Raw genomic sequence first — 9,449 nt, 5'->3', positions numbered from 1 at the left:
TCTTTATATAGATAACTTCCAGAAAAATAATCAAAATACTTATTCCTTAAAATACGAGATTTCTAAACTAATATATAAAATCTCTAAATAAATAATTATATTTCTAAAATATTATTAATAAATAAAAACATCTTAATTAATTACAATATATCTTTCTAGATAATTAAAATATATTAAATAATAATGAAAATATCCAAGCATATTTTCATCCCATGAATACTCCACCACTCTTCCAAGGTTGCAAGGGATTGAGAGGATCCATGAAATTAGTTGTTTGTTTTCCTTAAATTAGAAATATTTAACGTAGTTTCTCTTTTTCTTTTTTGGCAATGCTATTATCAAGTCCAAGTACACAACTCTTAACGCAACAGAACAGGAAAGCCACTTGAAATTTATTGAATAAAATACAAACATGCGTAGATACGAATATAAATATAGCCGAGTACCCTATATCAAATTAAGAGAAGAAAACACAATACCACACAAACTACAATTATAAAGCTACATATGTATGAAATTAGCTCCAATCAGCGTACTTAGGTAGTTAATAATTTGGGAGACATCTTGATCTTCCACAGTTGCTCCTGCATGGATGCTGACCTGCTGGGCATGCAAATTCTGGGTCCCAGGGCGTAGCGCATCGCAATCTTGGGTTATATTCTGGGCAGAAAGGTGCTAGTTCCTGGAGTAGCACTCCTGATTGATATTCAGCGGATTAATAACTATATAAACTAATGAAATATGTTTAATTGGTGAACCATACATCTATCAGTAAAATAATTAAAACAGTATACTTACTGCTCGAAGAAGAAGAAGTTGGCATAGCAATCAAGACGAATAAAAACAATCAGAGGAACATACTGATCTTGGCCATGGTTGAATGAATTATTTTTCAAGAGTTGTTGTACGTACTGTTTGTCGACGATTTAGCTGACCGAATGATTGATGATGATGATGATCAAGTAACTCTAACTAACCTCTCTATATATAGCAACGTATAAATTCTTAAAATATTGATTTTAAAAAGAATAAAACAATAGAACAGTCTTTGTTCAACTATTTCGTCTTTGGTATTTTTATTTTGTTTCAACGCGTTGACCGGTCGATTGTAACGTAAGTATTCACCCTAGCTACATGTTAAATTTGAATTCCACTTTTGATTTTCTTGGCTCTACTATATACCTACAAAATTTAAAATTTATCACCAGTGAATAATGGCTGTTTTGAATTATTGATTTTTCTTCTTCTGCTTTGATTATCCCATCATGATCATACTGCAACGATCTGTACAAGATTTGGCCTCCTCTAGCAAAAAAAAAAATTCTTAATAGTGGCTTCCCATTATTATAGTGGTTGTTGGAAAATATTACTGACAAATATAATTAAGGGTTTGGATCGTTGAACAAAATGGTTTGACAAATATTATTGTTAGTAATTTTGGAAGCTTTTCCCGAATCCTAAAGTATATCCTCTTGGAATATTTGTATTGGCTTACATCAACACATTATCAAATATACAAATTCTACAGTTTTGATTTAGTCTTTGTAGATATACTTTAGGATTTCAACACATTATCAAGAACACGGCAAGATCCGTCTTTGTTAATTTACATCAACACAATTTCAAGAACTGATGAAGTAATAGCGCAATTTAACAAAGAATGATCTTGCCGTGTTCTTTGGAAGATGTTTTCAAGAACTTCTATTCATGAACTCAAGTTCTTGTTTTGCTAAAGAATATAGACTCTTACTGAGGTTGACGTTTTTTTGCTGTCCGAACAAGACCAGGTTGACGTTTTTAACGTTTTAAAAATGAACTATTTGAACCCCGAACGTAGGACTAAATTTTATTTATAAAATTTGCACAACTTTTATCAAACACAGCTTAATTTTATTTATACAGTTTGCACAACTTTTATCAAACACAACTTAACATAACACAACACGCAGTCCGCTTCATATTTAGGAAGAAAGTACAAACATGGGTACATAAGAATAGACATAGAAATTAACATTGATCAAATTATTAAGAGGAGAAAACACAATACCATGGACACACAAACAATAGTTATTAAGGTATATATGTATGAACTGCGCGGCACAATGAGCGTGAAGTGGTTAATTTGCGAGGCATCTTGATCTGCCACAGTTGCTCCTGCACGGATGCTGGCCTTCTGGGCATGTAAAATCTGAGTCCCAGGGGGTACCGCATCGTAACGCTGGGTTATATTCTGCGCAGAAAGGTGCCAGGCATTTTGAAACTCCACAGTTGCTCCTGCATGGATGCTGACCTTCTGGGCATGTAAATTCTGGGTCCCAGGGAGTAGCACATCGTAAATCTGGATTATATTCTGTGCAGAAAGGTGCTAGTTCCTGAACCTCCTGGAGTAGCATCCCTGATTGATATTCGGTTAATTAAAATTAGATAAACTAACAAAATTCGTATAATTAGTGAACTATAAATCTATGTATTTATGGTAATGTACACTTACTGGTCGAAGAAGAGGTCGGGATGGCAATCAAAACGAATAAAAAGAAACTGAGGAACGTGCTGATGTTCTTGGCCATGGTTGAATGAATGATATTTCGAGTATTGCTGTATGTAGCGTTCGCAGATGATTGAAGTATATTGATGAATTCTGATGATGATGATGATCAAGTAATGCTAACTAACCTCTCTATATATAGGAATAAGAAAGTCTTTGTTTCGTGTCAAAAAAAGTCATTGTTCAACTGTTTCGTCTATTATTTTTTAATTTCTTTCGCCACGTTTTTTTGTTTTTGTTTCTGAAGCATTGCTTTCGCCACGTTGTGTTAACGTAAGTGGGGAGCAATATCAGCAAAGAGTCGGTTCATAGAGGAACTTAGGCCGCCTATATCAACAAAGCATTGCTTATTTTTTTTCTTTCATTGAAAGTGAATAAACATTGATAAGCATAACAAACAAATGCTTAAAAAAAAAATCTAGGATAACAAACTAGTTTTAGGATTAAATATTTGTTACAGAGCTGTTATAGTCTGTAAATCTTAAATTAGTCGAAATATCATGGAGATTATCCCATGACCATATGTTTTGGGATAGATAGATATTACAAGAAAGGTAAGATATTGTTGAGATTAGCCCCTGACCAAGTTATAGTGGTTGTTGGGTTTCTTCCAAAATACGTGCTAATTTTGTATTCTATCTCTTAGGCGGCTAAAAACCTTGTGGTGCCAATATTTAACCAATGTAGTGAGTTTTCCCACTTTCTGCAAGTTGAACCCATTTTTGAGGACTGCCCATTTTCTATTTTTGTTTTTTTCTTTTCTTTTTAATTAAGGCTGGTGGGATATGGTCCCGATTCGGGGACAACCGATAAAATTTGAATGGCGCAGAGAAGATTAGCATTATCCCTGTGCTGGGATAACAAGCACAAATCGAGAAATGGTCCAAACTTTTGTCGATATAAAAAAAAAATTCAAGGATATAATCAACTATGGTAGATTGCCTTTTCACCACTACACATATATATCTGAAACCTAAATAATTTATTTTTTCTTCTTATTCAACCTTTAAACCATGTGCAACCCAAACTGCAGATGAAGTAAATGGCGGTGTCTAACTACAACAACAGTTGTTGGGGTTACAAATAGGAGTGGTCCTGGAAAGGGATCCCAAATTCCCAATAACAAATATGCCTGAATCAACCACAAGAGCAGATAACATATAACTCATGGGCGTGGCAATAATGACGTCCTGAAATCATTTTTTGAGAATTCGAATTTAATTTCAGCTAAGTGCGTTCAGCTAATTAAGGGGGCATGAAACCTACAGCAACATCACTTGTTGACAATGGTGGAAAGGCATCATTTGCCTTCTTTTAGAGGTGTAGGAAAGTAGGTTGGGAATGGGTTGAAGCTAAATGCAATAAGAATCCAATGAGTAAGAGTGGTAAAGCTGACAAAATAGGGACTCCTCAAACCAAAATCCTTTTTATCATGTTATGTAACTTCAGGGAAGAAAGTTTCTTACTACCGGAAGCAAGGTGAAATTCCGAAGATAGAGTTACAATTTCAAGATTATATGGAGGACTATCAAATATAAATATTATTTTGCATAGTTATTATTTTGCCTAGTCAATCAGGTTGTAAATCATAAAATAGGTGGCTTTCTCTTTTTTAGATTAGGCATTACCGTTTAAAGGGGTGTTGGAGCCCAATTTATAGCTCGACTACTGACCACCAATATTTAAAAGATCTTTTCTATATTTTCTTTAATAAATATGATATTTTTATTATTTTTTATTATTGGATAAAGAGTTTATGAAAAACTAGTGGGAAGTTCAATGGGCTGAACTCCGACATCATACCATTATATTAGTTGAACAGGTTGCCTACATTAGTTATTATTCAACATGATTTTTATTAAATTTATGAAAAAGATGACAAACATTGATACATAAATATTTGATACAATAAGCAGCTGCATGATTAAGAGGACAAATGTACACAAAATACCATCCACACACAAGAATTACAAGGGTATACATAACATAGACGTATAAGCGTATGAATCAGTACTATCAGTGTCCGATAGGTAATTTAAACAGTACAGCATCTTGGGCAACCACCGCAGGACGGATGAAACATCTGGTAAGAACCACTTGGGCATTCAAGCACAACCTGTTGTTCTGTGCATTCTTGGAACTGAATGCAAGCAAGGTCTTCCATATCCGGGCAGACATCTACTACTTTATAATCCCCCTTGAGTATCACTTCTGAATGATATTATTAATTAGTTGAGAATTAGATATACGAACAGAAATTGAATTAAAATCATTCCTCTGTAATAAAAACTGAAAGATTTTGGACCAGTGGAAAGTAAACTTACCGGTCGAAGAAGAGCAGGTTGGCATCGCAATCAAGACAAATAAGATGAAAATGAGGATCATACTGATCTTGGCCATGGTTGATGATTACGTACTTTTAATTAACTAACCTCTCTCTGTATATAGGTAATGCACAGATTCAATATACTAATTTTGAAAACAACTTGCAGTAGCAAATTCAACTATGGAATAGTCTTTTATCAATTGTTTGGTCTATCCGTGCACACGTTATGATAACGTATAAATGTTCCAACTCTCTGTTTAAATTTTCTTGGCTCGCCACATAACTTTGACTTTTTACGTTTGTATTATCAAATATGATCTGTGTTTAAACTGCAAAGAATCCATTCAGCAGTTGGAGTTGAATTTTGTTAATATTCACAAACTGTTTGGAGTTACATTCTATAGGACAGAGTGAGGATTATGAGCTCAAACTTAAAATTCGTAGATTCTTAGCCTCCATCAGCCTCCTTCGTTGCGAATTGCGCTGAGATATAGCAAATTAGGTGGGATCAAGATCATTCTAATGTTTAGGAAATGACTAACTTACAAGAAAAGAAATTTTGCTCATTAAGACAGGCTTTAAGATACTTGTACAAGTGGGAACTGGATAAATGATGGGATTATAGGTTACTTAGGATTAGGGTAATCTTATGGAATAGTCTTTATGTCTTTATGAAATGGGTTTATAGGTTACTTAGGATTAGGATAACTCTTATGGAATAGAGTTTATGAAATAGTCTTGTAGCTTATCGCCGGATAAGTCTAATTCAGGATGGCATTTTTATGGATTAGGACATGCTTAGGATTAGGATAACTCTTATGTTTTAGTTATCTAAAACTCTAGTTTACGTATATGTTTTCTTTTGTTCGGTAAATTATTTGATTTACTGAAAAATGCAGAAACAAAACATTCTCTGCAATAAATTTTTCTTCCGATCAAATCCTGTTTAAGCGTTAATTGCAGTATTATAAAAATTTTATTTGATGGGGACTGTCAGTTAATCTTAGGTGGTTGAAGTATTATTATTAAAATTTGATACTTCGGTGATGATAAATTGTAAGCAATTTGGAAGTTTGTGATGAAAAAATTGACCAAATATAACATAATCAGGATGAAACTGAGACAAAATTAATTCTGAGGAGAGAACCAGCCAGCACATGCATATCTTAGTCACCGTATATTGGACTTCCTTTCAGCCAGCACATGCATGACAGGACAGTATTGTTGGAAAAATTGCCGAACTCACTTCTTAAAAACAGACCGAAAATTAGAAATGAGAAAGTCAATAGCAAAAATTCCTGGCAACTTGTACTCCAACAAGGTGCTTCTCACCATTGTTTCCAGTAAGCACTGATTTCTGATGGTGCTATCGATCAAAATTGCCGCAAGTCAATCAAACATTAAATTCTATGAAATATCTGGTACTAGACGCAATTTAACACAACACAAAACGCAAGACACTTCAAATTTATGGTAGAAAATACAAACATGCATATACATAAAAACATATGATATGGTATACCACATCAAATTATTTAGAGGAGAAAAGTAAACAGTACCATCCACACACAAACAACAATTACAAAGATACATATATATATATATATATATGTCACCGTACGTAATATGTACGAAACGGAGTAGAATCAGTCGTTTCTGATAGGACAGCATGTTACGCTACAACTGCAGCACTGCTTGTAGGAGTACTGACCTAATGGGCACACAAGCAAAAGTGGTACGCAAAAAACTTGCGGGTTGCACACAACTCCGTCGCATGAGTTAACTCCTTCTGGGCAGCCACTTACATCCTCCTGAAGTATCATCCCTGGTTGATATTCAAATATTCAATTAATAGATATTTAGATTTACGAACAGAAATTAAGAAATGGTGATCATTATTTAAACTTTTAGAAAGTACACTTACTGGTAGCAGAAGAGGTCGGCATGGCAATCAAGGAAAATAAGAAGAAGCAAAGGAACAAACTGGTGGTCTTGGACATGATTGAATAAATGAGTTTTCTTTTTCGATACAGTTGATAGTCTATGTGCTTTGTATTGACAAATCTGATTATTTTTAGGTAATGCTGACTAACTTATCTCTGTCTATATATAGTACAAATTTAAAACATTAATTTCGATAACAAACACTAATTTTAAATGGAAATTCAAGGTCGGCCTGTATGAACAACATGGGTTGACACATGACAAATGTCAGTTTTATTGGAGAAAATGACAGAATCATATGGTATATCCTCTTCGAATACTAGTACGAGCTTGCCTCAACAAATTATCATATATGGATTCTGGTTTTTTGAGTTGGAATATCTCTAAAAACAAGTTTGAACTTAAGGTGTAAACACATACATGTCAAAATATGCCTTAACATAAACTGAACGAATCACGGTATCTAATTTATTCGGCCGCCAGATTGAGCCGACTGATCGAGCGAAGCATGGGATTATAAGTTTTGAGCTTGTAATCTTGACTTCGTGAGTGGCGGATAGAATGCAACTTCAAACAGTGTGTGCATATAATTGTTGTAGTTACAGGAAATTCCACAACTAACACCCATTAATAATTTCTAGATCTAAACATAAAAATGATGATTAGAGTGCTAAAATGATAAAATGGACACAAGAATTTTTTTTATATGGTTCGATCAATGTGATGTACATCCATGGTTTTTCACTATGATTGTTGTAATTACATGAATGTTACATTTAGAATGACCATTAATGATTATTTGGAGCTTTAGATCTAGTTTTAGGTGATGCAGGAAGAAGATGATGTGTCTCCCTTTCAAAATGTGTATCCCTCCTTTCTCTTTCTCATGCCTTTCTCTTTATATATGTGTTTACATAGTGGAAGACATCTAATAAAGTGCTTATTTTCGGATCTAATGTGTGATGTTCTCGCACGTGCTCTTTAACTTCACACAACTTCCACACTTTACTCGTTACGTCATCAGTTTCGTCATCCAAGGAATGTTGTGTGCGATGGAGCTCGCTCCTGTTTAATGTAGTCACTTCGCATGATAATTAAGTGTGCGATATTTTTCCCCTACAATTGAAATTCACATCAACTAAAGAATGGAAGGAGGACCCTCTATATGGTCTCTTTTTTGTAAAATATAAGTGATCATTTTCCCCTACGTATCATGAGATAAAATTCTTCAGAAACAGATGAAACTTCATTTTTGGATTTGAGTAAGTATATCCATGTAGCACGAGACCAATCATTTATAAATATAAAAAAATATTTATACCCATCATACGAATCAATGGGAGTAGGACCCCATAAGTCTGAATGAATTAACTCAAAATCCATAGTAGATCGAGACACAGAATTAGGAAATGATAAGCGAGACTGTTTAGAAAATTGGCAAATATCAGAAACTTGAGAGTTAACAGAAATTGAAGGAAAAATCTTAGACAAAATAAGACCGGATGGATGCCCGAGCTGTTTATGAAAAATAGAACGTTGATTAGAGCTTTCGATAAGACACGCCGTGTCACTGCAACTTAACATGTAGAGTCAACGATAATATATGCCTTTACCAATTGTTTTCTTCGTCTTTCGATCCTGAAAGATGACCGAAGTAGGAGTAAATGTAACATCACAATTCCGAGAATTAGTGATCTTTCCTAGAAATAGTAACTGAGTAGGAAAATATGGAACAAAAAATGCATCAAAAGGTGGACACTTAGAAAAAAAAATTAATTTTTCCACTTCCTAGCACAGGAAGTGTGGTACCATTTGCAACAGAAACATGTTTATGAGAACTAGGAATAAAATGATGAACCAAAGAAGAATCAATATCCATGTGATTTGTTGCTTCCGAGTAAATAATCCAAGAACCAAATTTTGAAGTAGTCGATGTAAAAAAAGCAAGCAAGTTACCTAAAGCATGGGTGGAATTTTGATATGATTTATTACCCCACTGTTGAAAAAATTCCTTCAATTGTCTCATGGTAAATGAAGTATTACCAGCAACCGCAGCTTGGGCAGTCTTGTTCTTTTCAAAATTAAATTTAAAATGATGATAAATCTACCAATATCGGTCCTTGCTGTGGCCATATTTATTACAATAATCACAATAAAAAACTTCTCACTTACCCTTACCATGAAAACCTTTTCCGTTCTACACTCTCAACGCTCTTCTCTTATATATTTTTGGATTAAAAGGGAACTAGATTCAGCTGCATCCAGATCTGATGTGCCTTTATGAATAGGATTCATGACTTTGTTTCGTGTTTCTTCACGCTGCACAGTCACACAAACACTAGACAGGCTTGGTAATTCAGCACTCGTGAGAATATTACTTCTTAGAGATTCATATTATGGTTTGAGGCTACTAACCACATCAAAGATTTTATCTTCTTCAACCCTTTTTAAATGGGATTTCGCATCAGTTGTGTGAGGACGATAACAATTTAGTTCATCCCACTTTTTCTTTAACTACCCATAATGCTCAGTAAAGATTTTATCACCTTGTTCGGCTTCAACAATTTTACGTTTCAGTTCAAACACACGAGCGACATTATTTTTTAAACCATAAAGGCTAGCAACATAAGTCCA

General features: G+C 34.2%; 3 long non-coding RNA genes and 1 other non-coding gene across 4 annotated transcripts; 1 reads left to right on the top strand and 3 right to left on the bottom strand.

Annotated features, from left to right (window-relative positions):
• Nucleotides 1–359: 359 nt before the first annotated feature.
• On the bottom strand, nt 360–941 carry LOC113361806. The gene is made up of 2 exons (XR_003365337.1): nt 799–941; nt 360–696 (listed from the first exon to the last, which is right to left on the bottom strand). It is a non-coding gene; the product is annotated as an uncharacterized LOC113361806 (long non-coding RNA).
• A 927-nt stretch (nt 942–1,868) lies between these two features.
• LOC113361805 lies at nt 1,869–2,642 on the bottom strand. The gene is made up of 2 exons (XR_003365336.1): nt 2,492–2,642; nt 1,869–2,395 (listed from the first exon to the last, which is right to left on the bottom strand). It is a non-coding gene; the product is annotated as an uncharacterized LOC113361805 (long non-coding RNA).
• Nucleotides 2,643–3,333: 691 nt separating this feature from the next.
• On the top strand, nt 3,334–3,438 carry LOC113362330. Its single transcript, XR_003365701.1, has one exon. It is a non-coding gene; the product is annotated as a U6 spliceosomal RNA (small nuclear RNA).
• Nucleotides 3,439–4,384: 946 nt separating this feature from the next.
• LOC113361804 lies at nt 4,385–5,571 on the bottom strand. Its single transcript, XR_003365335.1, has 2 exons — nt 4,870–5,571; nt 4,385–4,756 (listed from the first exon to the last, which is right to left on the bottom strand). It is a non-coding gene; the product is annotated as an uncharacterized LOC113361804 (long non-coding RNA).
• Between the last annotated feature and the right edge of the window lie 3,878 nt (nt 5,572–9,449).

The sequence above is a fragment of the Papaver somniferum genome, chromosome 3 (genome assembly GCF_003573695.1).
Source record: "Papaver somniferum cultivar HN1 chromosome 3, ASM357369v1, whole genome shotgun sequence".
NCBI classification, from domain to species: Eukaryota; Viridiplantae; Streptophyta; class Magnoliopsida; order Ranunculales; family Papaveraceae; genus Papaver; species Papaver somniferum.
Note: the sequence above shows the minus strand (reverse complement) of the source record. Positions and strands in the feature narration are given on the sequence as shown.